Source organism: Triturus cristatus, chromosome 7 (assembly GCF_964204655.1).
Source record: "Triturus cristatus chromosome 7, aTriCri1.1, whole genome shotgun sequence".
Classification (NCBI taxonomy): domain Eukaryota; kingdom Metazoa; phylum Chordata; class Amphibia; order Caudata; family Salamandridae; genus Triturus; species Triturus cristatus.
The window spans coordinates 1,212,854,900-1,212,870,001 of NC_140590.1; positions in this window are offsets into that span (position 1 = coordinate 1,212,854,900).

Sequence of the window (15,102 nt, forward strand, 5' to 3'; positions counted from 1 at the left end):
TTTTATAGAAGAAAGCCAAAGGAAAAAAGAAGGGGGGTTTGTTTTAATTATTTGGAGAGGTCACGTGAGGGTTAGTGTGGACGGTACAGTAGGTATCAAGAATAAGTAAGTTAAAGGTACAGTGTGTGACATATTATAGGATACAATACAATATTGTGCATGTCCATATTAGAGAAAGAAGAATCACAGGACGTAATGGAGGTCATCAAGACCAAAGAAGTCAAAGGTTCCATATGCCACAGATCATTCGAGTGTATAAACAGAAACATTGTCATATATCGAGAAAAATACGTTATTTGTATCAATTTACAGGGTAAATGTAATGTGATCCACATACGCGTAACGGTATGAAATTTTCGACAAGTCATAGAGTATGGAACACGAGAGTGAATAAATAACAGTGCCAAAAAAGTATACATTGGTGAAGAACGGCAATGACGAAACGTATATATGACACATTGTGGGCCAACAAAACATTAAAGTTTGGTGTGTAAATAAGTAAAAGTTATATATTTACAGGTTTGTACCGGGTCATGGGCATCAGGGTGATGAGTTGATATTGCGTCGGTAGGGTTTGTCACGAGAGAGAGGATTTAAATTAGTCTTTATAATGGAACTGGTCGTAGCGCATGCAAGGCGAGTATGGTGATATCTCAATTATAGACGAGAAAAGTGAGAAGGCTTAAAGCCAAGTGGTCGTGATTCAGTGATCAGGTAAAATCAGGTGGCGTGGTTGTTGTGTAATAAAATGCTCGAGGTGAGTATCTTGGTTGGTTGTACGCGAGATCGTGAATAGGGTAATCAAGGAGGGAATTTACAGGCGTCTGAATCATTCGAAAGAGTTCATTAACGTGCACTAGGTATTTCATGCATGAACCAAGATACTCACCTCGAGCATTTTATTACACAACAACCACGCCACCTGATTTTACCTGATCACTGAATCACGACCACTTGGCTTTAAGCCTTCTCACTTTTCTCGTCTATAATTGAGATATCACCATACTCGCCTTGCATGCGCTACGACCAGTTCCATTATAAAGACTAATTTAAATCCTCTCTCTCGTGACAAACCCTACCGACGCAATATCAACTCATCACCCTGATGCCCATGACCCGGTACAAACCTGTAAATATATAACTTTTACTTATTTACACACCAAACTTTAATGTTTTGTTGGCCCACAATGTGTCATATATACGTTTCGTCATTGCCGTTCTTCACCAATGTATACTTTTTTGGCACTGTTATTTATTCACTCTCGTGTTCCATACTCTATGACTTGTCGAAAATTTCATACCGTTACGCGTATGTGGATCACATTACATTTACCCTGTAAATTGATACAAATAACGTATTTTTCTCGATATATGACAATGTTTCTGTTTATACACTCGAATGATCTGTGGCATATGGAACCTTTGACTTCTTTGGTCTTGATGACCTCCATTACGTCCTGTGATTCTTCTTTCTCTAATATGGACATGCACAATATTGTATTGTATCCTATAATATGTCACACACTGTACCTTTAACTTACTTATTCTTGATACCTACTGTACCGTCCACACTAACCCTCACGTGACCTCTCCAAATAATTAAAACAAACCCCCCTTCTTTTTTCCTTTGGCTTTCTTCTATAAAACGCACTATCCTTTTCCCTACTAATTCTCCGCTGTTAAACATTACTCTTAAATGTGTATCTTATTGTTCTTTCTGTTTTCTTCTCCCATTAACGTTCTTACATTTTGACTCACTGGCCTGTTTTCTCTTTAACTCTTGTGCTTAACATGTCATATGCATTCGCATATCCCAAATGTTTTTTACCTACCCTTAAAATGAACAGCCCTGAAGAAGCCCCAGGCCTATAGGCCATGTAGGGGGCGAAACACGTGTTGGCTGTGCCACCCCTTGGTTTTTTCTCATACCCACCCCTATGTATGAGTGCAAATAAAGGACTAGCTCACGTTTAAATCAACTTGCTTTGAATTGGAATTTTTTCCTCCAAGAATCAGAATACACTAATCTTGCCTTGACAACCCATCAGAACTATCCAATGGATGATGTATTATGTATCAAATATGGCAGAGTTATAATTATGTGTAAAACATTTGCAAACTAGGATATTTTGCCATTCATGTTTGAACTTCCTCATGCAGTCTCTGTTGGGTGGTATTTTAGACACCTAGGGGCTGATTACGATCCTGGAAAAACCCGGTACAAACCGTGGGTCGGAGCGTTTTCTCCGTCCAACTCGTACCGGGTTATAAAACTTTACAAACATGCAATTACGATTCGTACGGAAACACCATTTCTGTACGAATCGGAAAAAAGACCAACAGACAGAAAAATACATACAAATGTGATCCGGGACACCGCGGACGTGACGTCCGGACGGAGTTAGGCATGTTTTTACGTACCAGCAATTGCGATGCGCACCGACTGCAGTCCGGATGGGAATATTTTTACGGCACCCAAAAAGTGCCGGAAAAGCTAAGTACGCGGCGATGCGAGCTGATTAGGGGGCCCGGTACGTGCCGTACCCCCCCCAACCCCCCGTATGTACGGAGCGTACCCCCCAGCCCCCCGTATGTACGGGGCGTACCCCTGTACCCCCCGGCCCCCCGTATGTAGGGGCGTACCCCTGTACCCCCCAGCCCCCCGTATGTACGGGGCGTACCCCTGTACCCCCCAGCCCCCGTATGCTACGTGCTGGGGGTCCGCACCGTACTTACGGGGGTGGGGGTACGCTCTGTACATACGGGGGGCTGGGGGGTACGCCCCGTACATACGGGGGCTGGGGGGTACAGGGGTACGCCCCGTACATACGGGGGGCTGGGGGGTACGCTCCGTACATACGGGGGGCTGGGGGGTACGCCCCGTACATACGGGGGGCTAGGGGGTACAGGGGTACGCTCCGTACATACGGGGGGCTGGGGGGTACGCTCCGTACATACGGGGGGCTGGGGGGTACGCTCCGTACATGCGGGGGGCTGGGGGGTACAGGGGTATGCCCCATACACACGGGGGGCTGGGGGGGGGGTACGGCGCGTACCGGGCACTTGTTTGGACATCTCCATGGTTGCTATGGGAGTTCGCTCCGGACGGTCTTTTTTCCATGCAGTTGTACAATCGGACGGATGGGACGGATCGTAATTGCGCATTGGGACTTCAGTTTTCCCATTTGTACGTAAAAATGTCCGGGGACGTGTCGGAGACTTTTCCCGACCCGAGGACGTGTGGGGGAATTTTCCCAATGCGATTCGTATGGACTTTTTCCCATACGAATCGTACTTTGTACGGTGCTTTTACCATTTGTACGGAAAAAAGTCCAGATTCAATTGGGTTGGGAAAATTTTTTCCAGGATCCTAATCGGCACCCTACAGTGCCTGTGGAGAGACAAAGGATGAAGTTGGCTAATAGTGACTGCAGAGGATAGTAGTCTGAAGGGGAGAAAATAACTGATTGAGATAATCTGAGGTCCACTACCTATTTCGGACTCTACAACTGCTTGAGTCTCATAATTTCAGAACTGATACATTTGCAACTCTCATTGCTAACTAACTTGAGTAGTAATTTCACAAACTACTAATATAATAATTGTTTCTCTTTCATCTGATATTGCTAAAAGCATCTGCAAAGCCAACACGTCTGGGTTGTTTTAGGTGTACATATTAATTTTTGAGTGCTATGTCTAGATACTGATGGAGCAGGTAAAGCAAAATTTTGTATACCTCTTCTATTTGCATGAAATTATTAATCATTTAACCGACTAATATAATAACTTAAGTTAACCGTGTGCTGTGTTATACTGACCAACTATTTGCACCCTTTTGTAAACACAAATTACATGTGGGACTTATTGCTAATTGCATGGCACAATAACCTTAATAACTAACTGTGGTACGCTTATTAATAATAGTATGTGTGGTAATAGAATATCACATGATTTATGTCGCTTTTGTGATGTTTGCATTTCCGTTCTGGATCGAAGGGTGAGTTTTATTGCTGTAATGTCGCTAAAAGCTAGGGAAATACTAATACATAAAGGGATTAGTGAGGGTATCACACTAGAATCTTGATTTCCGTAAATTAATCACTCTTTTGTGTTTGTTTTGCTTAAGTTGACATTTGGGCCTACTCGATTTCTTAATCCAAAATGGAGTTCGGAAGTGGCCACCGTCTCGTGAGCGCGATGCCTACTGCGCAGACTTGGATGGTTTCGCAGACCTCCAGGCAACCTCCGGCCTGAAGCACAGTGTTCCTGGTCAAAGATAGGAACATGGAGGACTGCCAAACTTCAGTCAGTGGAAACTGGTCTAATCGAACAATGGACATATACAAAAAGTGCAACAACAATGTTGCATGAAGATGACATTCGGAGGAAATGAACCAGCAAAATCTGTGAGACCCCAAACGGTGGGAAATTTGGATAATATTGCAAGTCCTCATCAGATGAACCAATCGGATTGTAGTATTGGTAAAGGAATGTATCATGTTATCCCAAATTTATTATCAGAAGGCCAGTAGAATAGGGAGGAGTTTAGAATGGAGATCGATTGCTGACCGCTCACCCCTACTGACCCCACAGGCGATGACAAATGCTTGCATGATTTCTGGTCCTTTGGAGATCTTTGGGACTGTAACGTGCTGAGCAGAGAACTTTCCGGACTTTGAGCCTTGGCCTGCTTTATTGGGACAATCGAGCAGCTAAATTTGATTTATGCAGAGCCAATTGAATTAGAAAAGTCCCGCTAGCTAGAATAGTTAAATATAAAATGTCATGCAAATTTGTGCTGATTGATTGAATTACTAAAGTTTGATTGACCAAAATGCTAATATTAATTGCAAACAATATTTAGATAAACAAATAATTGAATAACCGAACTTATGAGTTTGTGGTTTGTCGATCAGGTGATTATAGGTTTCTGAAGCTTAAAATGTGTTTTAGCTGGTTCTAGATCACCAACAACCAGTCCAACTAATTGGTCCATCGACCAAGTGGTGGAGTGTCTTGATGTTAAGGTTAGGATCCTATAGACGGTGATGCAAATGTATATTCTGTAAATAACTTTTCTTCCCTATAGGCAATAAGGTACTCCCCCACATGTCCAGCGCTTTATTATCATCCCTCCTGTGTGCAGACTCGTGAGGTGTGACGTATCAGTGTTGGTGTTATGTGCCCCACCAATGAATGCGTGAGTGAATGAGTTAGTGCGACGGCGGGTCTGCGACGCAGGGAGGATACTTGTAAAAATGTTTGGGGTTTTCCCCCCGGCTTTGCGCTGGATCAGTTTTTCTGGTAGCAGAATGATGGTTATTATTGGCTAGTTTGGTGATTATTACTTATTGATTTCCGATTTTTTGATTATTGATTATTGATTGTGGATGTTTGAATGAGTATTGATTTATGTACTAACATTCTATGTTGAGTTGCGTTGCGTTCTATGTTGTTTTTGAAGACTTCTGGGATGTAGGAAGTCGGATGGCCTGTGGCAAGTGAAGTCAAATGGTGAATTGTTTGTTGCCCTGTAGGTACACGGGGAAAACGTGTGATGATTGGAATCGCACAACGCATTGTCTGGGTTCGATTTGGTAACATCGCCGTGTGTTATCGTTAGGGACATTTCTGTGTGAAAGAGGTGTATGGGTAGCGAAGGCCACCTGTGAAATTTTGGTCTTAAGTAACAGGAGTCCACGTGAACTCTGATTACGCTTATCACTGGAAAGGTAATAGGTGTTCTCTGAGCTTGTAAGAAGGATAAAGTAAATAATTCTGTAGTAGGGCAGAGGTAAGCGCTGCTCTCGGGAATTACAGGATTCTGTGTGAATGAACTACATTTTTCCGTGTGAATGTGTGTAACTGAAATAGCATTCGACTTAATTGTGAAACTCTGGTCTTAATTCTCAGGAGCAGTGCGTCTCCAACAGGTGTCTTATCTCCAGAGAAACAGTTAGTTAATGCTTGCTAGAAGGGTAAAGTAGAGGGAAGTGCTACTTTATCGGCGAATGTAATAATTCCGTAGTAGAGCAGAGGTAAGCGCTGTTCTCGGGAAAGATGGAATTCTTGTGAAAAAGGTAAATAACTATTCTTTTGTTAGCGAAACAGATAATGGTGGTGTTTTTATGTCATTACTAACAAAATTTGAGTAAAGAAGTGTAAGAGAAATTTTGCCGATAAATTTTGTAAAGGAGGGATCAACAGAATCAGGAGTAGCGAGAAAATCTGATGTCAGAAAGTCCGCTCTGGGATTCACCAGCTGTAGAGTGACATAGACGCACAGGATTGGTGCGTTAGTGTATGCCGCGCTAGGAGTGGAGAAGTAACAGGGTGACGAAGACGCTCCGAATTGGTGCGTTAGTGTAAGTCGTGCTGGGATTGGATAAGACAACAGAATAATCATAGGGGAAATCTAGCGATACACAGAATATGATGTATTACGATCCACCAGAAAAAGAGAAAAAGTCCTGGTTTGGAAAAATTAAGAGCTTGTTCAAAAAGGACAAACTGATTGTGACTAGAGAGGGACAGTTGCTTCCCCCACCGAAATCGCCCGCATCCTTCATGGTTGGGAAATATGGATATCACACATGTATTTGGCTAGACAATTGGGTAAAGTATACTAAAGATGATGGAGTTCTAGCATTTCCAGAACATGGTTCATTCAATTTAGCTGTATTAAGGAATTTAAGAGAAAGAATGATGAGGTTAGAACCGAGACCTAGACCTACTCAGTTTGAAGCATTGACAGAATGGGAAGATGAAATATATGACAGAGAACGACAGCGGTGTGGCGGAAGATATAAGTACATGTTTGGTTGACCATGTGGACAGGAAAATCATGATGACAGAATGAGGAGATGGTGAAGTGCAAATATGACTGATGGGATGTTCCCTATGAGAAATGTTGAAGAAACCAGTAGTAGAAAATGTACAGTAAAGAAAAATAATACAGGATCAGAAGGTTACAAGTATGGTGTGCATGAGTCGGAGGATGATTTATTGGAGGACATGTTTTATAAAAATCCACCCGTATCAACCCAATTCCACATTATTGACACCAAGTGCCCCAATAAAAGAGACCCCACAAAATATAAAATTTGAATCAATGTAACCTGATGTAGGGAGGAATAATCCTTTTAGAGAAAAAATATACAACATGGTAAAATTACAAATGAAAATTCAGCTGAATTAGCCAGAACCACTTCAGAGTTAACTGAAAAGATTGGAGAATTGACTAAAAATATGGAAGCTGTAACTGTTCCTGTAACGATAGGACCCGTAATGCCTATTTTTGATAAACAAAAGGATAGTGAGCATTGCCCAACGATTCCTTTTAACAGTAATAAGCAGGCTGATTCAGAAAAAAGAGACTCAGGAGAGAATCCATGGAGACCTGTGACAGGAACTTCTGGGTTAAGCACACCTAAAAATCTGACAGTGAATCAGAGCCTAGTGAATAAGGCAATAATGACGACAGAATCAGTACCAGGGACACCCAAAAAGTTTAGAACAAACAAGGAATGAACTAAATTCCGTAGGTCCTACTTCAGAAGAACTAAGTGAATGGTTGAGGAGTTTACAGCGAAAGGATGCGGAACCCCAACCTTTAGATGTGGCAAAGTAAAAAATTGTCTCAGAAGAATTAATAGTAGGGACTATCCCCACGGAAAATTAAAAGCATATCAGGATGAAGAATTAATGTTTCTATGTAAAAGTACAACTTGGAGAGCAAGAAATTTACATGAAAGTTTGGAAGAAGTGGCAAGTGAGGTGGGTATCAAATTTGAAAAAATAAAATCATTGCAAAAGCCATACAGAGTAGGCTTTGCCGAGAAAGACATTGAGAATTTGAATACAGCAGGAAGAATAACTCAAATTAAAGATTTTATTGTTTTGCTGAGAAAATGGGGCGATGTAGATAAATGGAAAAGTAGGTGGTTTCGGAAACGAGACGATGCAACAGATAAAACATTCGCAGCTTTCCCAGTAAGAGAAAAAGAAAAGGTAGTAACTGAATGTCCCATGAGGGAGATTCCAGGCGGAGGCTATGTGCATGTCCCCTAGACTAGACAAGACATTTTATCATTCACCAATGACTTTCCTTGTTTGCGCGAGAAGCCGATTGAATGGTATAGGCAGGTAGACAGGTTTGTAAAATTATCAGAAGTACTATGGATTGATTTGAATAGTTTATTTGACATAATTGTGCCAGCAGATCTATGGGCAGAATGTAAAATTACAATAGGTTGGCCTACTCAAGAATACCCTAGAGATCCAAAAACAGGTGCTCCTGATCCAGAAGTAATGTGAAAATATTAACAGGTAGTTACTTTTCTGAAAAATAAAGTGCCTCCTAAAGAAACTGATTGGGTAAAAATTGATAGAACTCACCAATAAGTAAAAGAATCTGTGCATGCCTACTATGAGAGATTATTGTTAGCTTTTAAACAATACAGTGGAGATGAAAATTTGAGCGAAAAGGATTTGAGTCGTTTCGTATATCGATTTGTGTATGGGTTGCGTCCTGAAGTAAGTGAAATGATTAAGCAGCATACAGTAGATTGGCAAAATAAAAAGATAGATGAAGTACTGAGACATGCAAAATATTTTTGTGACGAGATTGAAGCCAAGCAGCGTAAATTAAAAGAAAAAGCCATGTGGACTCAAGTAAAAGTGTCAGAAAGGCAGGAAGCCCAACTGATTGAGAAAGCAAGTGGTACAAATATGAAACAAAGACCTAATATTGGGAAAGGGAAAGGACAGATTAGTCTAGAAGAAGCCAAAAAGAAGTGGCCATGTCATAATTGCGGAAGAATACGGCATTAGAGAACCAAGTGTAAATTTCCCCCAAGTGCTAATGGCGATAATGCATCATTGAATCCACAGGTGCAGAATGAGGTGAGTTGTCAACCGCAGCGACAGCAGCATGTTGCTGCCCAACAGTGTCAGGTGCCAAAACCACCTTTTCCACAGAGCGTAAATCCTCAGATATACAGTAATGAGACAGGATTCTACAACGAAGAACAGGTAACTAAGCTGCCGCGCGCTAGTGCTGTTTCGCAGTATTGGCTACAACGCGATGAGAGTGAGTCAGAAGAAAGCTATTGACGGTGCCGAGGGGAGGAAGAAGAGTGCGTACTTGGTGCAACTCTAGAAGTAGACCAGACAGGGCCTTTTGTGGATGGAAAGATGAATGACGAAAACATGACTTTCCTGGTAGATACTGGTGCTACTCGTTCAACTGTTAGGTCAGCTGATTTCACAAATCTTCCTCTCTCGGATGAAACAATCCAAGTAGTTGGAGTGTCCAACAGACAGATAAAAAGGTATGTTACTGAACCAGTTAAAGTTAAAATAGGGAAATTTACCGAAATGCACCGTTTTGTCGTGTGCGATTCACGCCCTGTAAATTTGTTAGGGAGAGATTTACTGTGCATAATGAACTGCACAATTTTCTGTACTCCTGATGGAATAGCTTTTGAGACTCCTGATGAGGATGTACTGTACAAAATGACTATAGCTAATATGGAACCTGAAATTACTGAGGCATTTGCTGTATTTGATTCTGAGGGATTGCCACAAGAATTGAAGAAAACAGTGAAAACAGAGGTATGGGATTTTACAGGAGAAGATGTGAGATTAATGAAAAATGTAGATCCCGTAAAAATTTCTGTAAAGGAAGGAGTAAGTTATCCACATATTCCACAATATAAATTGACACCTGAGATAATTGCAGGAGTTACTCCTATAATAGACAGAATGATTGAACAAGGTATTTTGAGGGAAATAATGAGCAGTCCATGTAATTCACCAATTATGGGACTGAAAAAGCCTAACGGAACTTTCAGGATAGTACAAGACCTGAGAAAAGTAAATAAAATCATTTTATCATGCTGTCCTATTGTACCAAATCCTTCTGTGATTTTATATCAGATTCCTCATGATGCAGAATAGTACACAGTGATTGATTTGTGTCATGCATTCTTTTCATTCCCTTGCACCCTGACAGCCAACAGATTTTTGCGTTCCGGTTTGGCGAACGTACTTTGGCATGGTGCCAAATCCCACAGGGATATACAGAGAGAGTCCCTCGATATTTAATCGGATCCTGAAAAAGTCTCTAGAAGATTTAAAAATGCCAAAAAGTTCAGTGCTAGTTCAATATATCGATGACCTGCTTGTGGCATCGAGAACTCGAGAAGCTTGTGTAGTGGATACTGTTGCACTGCTGAATCATTTGGCAGAAGGAGGACTTAAAGTATCCCCATCAAAATTACAATTCTGTCAGAAAGAAGTGCAATATTTAGGCCATAAAATTGAAAAAGGGCTAAGAAAAGTGACTGCAGAAAGAATCAGAATAATAAAAGGAATGAGAGCACCAATGATTCAGAGGGAAGTGAGGATGTTTCTTGGAATGGTTGGATACTGCCTCCAGTGGATTAGTAATTTATCATTGATTGCAAAACCTTTAGTGCGCTTAACAAAGAGTGATGTAAAAGACCCCATTGAGTTAAATAAAGAAGAGTTGAAGGCTTTTAAACAATTGAGAGATGGTTTGTGTGAAGCACCAACTCTTGGCATGCCTGACTATGAGAAAGAGTTTGAACTCTATTGCAGCGAAAGAAATGGAAGTGCACTTTCCGTATTAATACAGAAGCACGGAAAACTGAGAAGGCCGATTGCATATTTTTCAGCTCTGTTAGACCCTGTAGCTGTAGCATTGCGTGGTTGTTTGAAAGCTGTAGCAGCAACTTTTAAGAGTCTGGAACAGAGTGAAGGAATTGTGATGGGATACCCTGTGAGAGTGTTTGTACCTCATGATGTGGCGATCCTTTTAACTAGGAGCCGCACAGTCGTCTAACCAAATATGAGAAAGTCATATTAGGTGCAACAAATGTGAGCCTTGTGAGATGTCTGAATGTGAACCCTTCAACACTGTTACCTGATGCTGAGAATGTGGAAGTCAGAGATGATGTGGATCATGACTGTTTGGAAGTGCTTGATTTTTGTACCAAGTCACGTCCTGATATAAAAAAATGTACATTTGACAGAAAGTGACTATGTGATGTATGTGGATGGTACGAACACGAATGACAAAATGCACTCCATTTACTTCAGTTTTTTGGGGTCACTTTTAAATTCAATCCTTTTGCGTGCAGACCAAGTTTTGTGGCTATTGCCCTTAAACCACTGGCATGACGAATCAAAGAAAAGTGGAGCGACACGGCGCTCCCCTCTCGGACGCACAGCTGAAATCCTTTAACAAAAAGGTAACTTCACTTCTCCGTTTTTTTTAGAATATTTATTCAAAAATGTATCCAATGCTTTGACGAGTTAAGGTTCGTTTTAACAATCACATGTGAGACGATCAATGTATTTCCAACTTTTCAAATGCTGCAGTTTGCCAATACAAGCCTTTCATCCTGCAACACGACGGGTACATTTAAAACATCCTCAATCCAATGCATTTCGGGTATCTTTAACCCTTCGTCAGGGATATACTGCAAATTATTAAAAAAAATAATTTGCAGTATATCCCTGACGAAGGGTTAAAGATACCCGAAATGCATTGGATTGAGGATTGTGCATGACTTTGGGCAGATTTGTTCCCAAAGAAGGTTTTTGACATCAAGTGGAACTCCTTTAAGGAATGCTGAAGTAGTTGGAAAGTTGCTTGAGGTGATACAGCTGCCTAAGCAATTGGCAGTAGTAAAATGTGCTGCACACTCGAAGTCTTCTGATTATATCTCAGCGGGAAATGAGTTTGCCAACGATATGACACAATATTGTGCACGAAATCAGAGCTCGGTCAATCGTGGGAGAGAAAGAAATGAATTTGTGTCCTTTGCTGTTTACTAACACTGTAAATACATGGGAAGAAGTGAGGCAGTTACAGGAAGAAGCAGGAGATGAGGAAAGGAGACAGTGGGTAAAAGCAGGATGTGCACCACGGGAGACAGATCATGTGTGGGTTTATCGGGATGGAAGACCAGTCATGCCTGATAGCATGGTTTCTACCATGGCACGAATGTATCATGGACAAGCATATGTAGGTAGAGATGCTATGATCAGACTTTTCAAACAGACATGGTATAATGCAAAGTTCAGACTGGTAGCTGAGAGCCTTTGTAAGAGATGCCTTATATGTCAGCAATACAATCCTGGAAGAAAAACAGTAGTAAGTCTAGGAACGATAGGACGAGAAGGAGGGCCTTTCACAAGAATGCAGATTGACTTTATTGAAATGCCCCCCTGCAATAGGTTGAGGTATGTCCTAGTGATAGTTTGTCTGTTCTCTCGATGGGATGGGTGGAAGCATACCCAACAAGAAGAAGTGATGGAATTACAGTTGCATAACTACTATTGAGAGAGTTCATTCCCAGATTTGGTTTTCCAGTCACGATCGAGTCAGATAGAGGAAAACATTTCCATAATGAAATCATGAAATTAATTTGTGATGCCTTGAATGTACAGCAGAAACAACATTGTGCCTATCGCCCAGAGGCTTCTGGTGTGGTGGAACAAGTAAATGGCAGCATTAAAAACAGATTGGGAAAAATGTGTTTGGTCACAGGGTTGAAGTGGCCTGATGTCTTGCCTCTGGTACTCATGACTATTAGATCTATTCCGGATAGGAATACAGGTTTGAGTCCTCATGAAATAGTGATGGGAAGGGCAATGAGACATGTATTCATTCCTGTCAACAAGCTATTGCCTATATCTGATGACTTGGTGTTGAATTATTGCAAGGGGTTGGCTGATTCCGTTCATTCTGTGTTTCATCAGGTTGGATCGGATGCAACCACTCTTGAAAAGAAGCCAGCTCATGATCTGAGCCCAGGTGACTGGGTAAGAATCACAGTGCATAGAAGAAGAAATTGTCTGGTCCCAAGGTGGGGTAAACCACGTCAGGTGATCTTGACCACGACAACAGCTATAAAATGTGCAGGAGTGAAGAATTGGATTCATGCTAGTCATACCTTGCGAATTCCAAATCCAATGGATAACAGATAAGAGGAATACTTTGAAGAATCTGATACAAGTTCCGAATCGGATGCAGAAGAGACAAGAGTAAGACCAACTCCTGAAAGGGAGGAGTCAGAAGTAAGTTCAGTGGTAGCAGCTGAAAATCTACCATTAAGAAGAAAATTGCAAATTTCTGACACTAGCTCAGAGTCAGACACTGAATCTTTACAAGTACATAAGAGTATAAACGAAAACAGTGAAGAGACTGTCAAAGGAATTCTTGATAAAGAAGCTCCGCATGGGAAAACAAGAGAAATTCCACCTGAAATAACAGAAGTAGATGGTGAGGTGCAAGATACAGAGAGAGAGGGAAAGACTGTTGCGGAAGAACCCCGAGGAGGAGTAGGGAAACCATACATCCAGGTAGAAGAAGGGACAGTTAGTCAGCAGGAAGATTGTGTGGAAGAACCACAAGGAGGGACAGAAGTAGGTAAGGAAAAGGAAGTGGTGGAAAGAAATACTAATGAAAGTAAGAGTCAAGTTGGAACTGAATCTGAGGACAGTGATGAAGAAATACCAGAAGGTCGAGTCCTAAGGAAAAGAGCATGGAGAACGGAGAGAAATGAAAAAGGAAATAAGTTGAAAAGGCCAGCAAAGGATAAAGTTTGGCCAAACAAGATAAAGAGATTGAGATACAGATTGACACAAGTAAAATCATCCAGATCTGAACAAATGAATGAGGTATCTAGCCAAGAGAAATCGAAAGGCGTTGAACAGACACCATTAGAGGAAAGCAGATGAACAAGAAAGCCTAACCAGAAGTATAAGTCACCAGAATGGTCGTTTGTGGCACTTCCTGAAGTACAAGAAGAGGCAGATATCCAAGGAGATCCAGAGCTGACTATACCAGAAGTGGTTGAGGATGACGAGGAATCGGAAATCATTGAGAGTTATCTTGTCCGACATCGGGGAAGAGACGGATGTTCAGGAAATTCTGAATCAAGATTGTGAGAAAAGAGTAAAAGACCATCAAATGCCAATCTGAAGAGACAGAAGTGCTACAGTAGAGAAACTTGAAAATAACCGAATAAAAGACATAACCGAAAAGAACCAAGTAGGTGCTAAGAGCGTTGGATTAGACAAAAACTAGTTGTGAAGTAGAAGAGGCTAAGTCAAAAGACACTGATCATTTTCTGAAATGGCAAACACAGAAAGTAGAAAATCTACATGTGTGTTCCTTCGAAGATGGTGCAAGATGTGTTGTTGTTGTACAGGATTACTAATGCTTCTGTGGAGTACGTTAGCTTTGATGGTTTCATTTAAAGTTACATTAGAGACTATAGAAGTTCATAGTGAGAATAAGACTGATGTAGAAAAGATTCAGAAGATTTATCTGACTAAAATAGATAGAAATTATTTACACAAAGATAGGTCCATCACTGATTTTTCTAACAATGTTTTTTCAAAATTATTATATGAATATGTAAAAACAATGGACGTGAGGGACTGCTACGTATGCATGCAGTTAGCTGCATCAGTGTCCGCGGGAGTGACGTACCATCACCTTCCAGTGACATATGGAATGGTGAGCAGCCAAAATATCGAAACTAAAATATCTACCTACACAAATATCGAGTTTTAAATATCGAAGGGACAGAATATCGATGTCAATAATATCTATGGACAGAATATCGATCCTAAGGTAAGTATTTTAATATCGATGTTAGTAATATCGAAGTTAGTAATATCGACATCAAATATATCGATTTTACTAATATTGATGTTACTAATATCGATATTTATATTATTGTTATGTATTTTATTATGTATTTAATATGTATGTGTTATATGTTTTTAGTTAAGTGTTCTACTGGTTTTAACATATATGTATACAATTTTTATATGTTAACAATGGTTTTTTAAGTCAATTTTGTGTTTTAGTACCGTAGCGGGTTGTGGGTTTATAGGGGAATAGGGTGGGAAGTAATTTAATTATATGGAATTAATTATACATTTTTAGGAATTATAAATTAATTTTAATACATTTTTGCGTTTAAGTTCCGTAGCGGGTTGTGGGTTTATAGGGGAATAGGGTGGGAAGTAATTTAATTGTAATTAATTAATAATTTA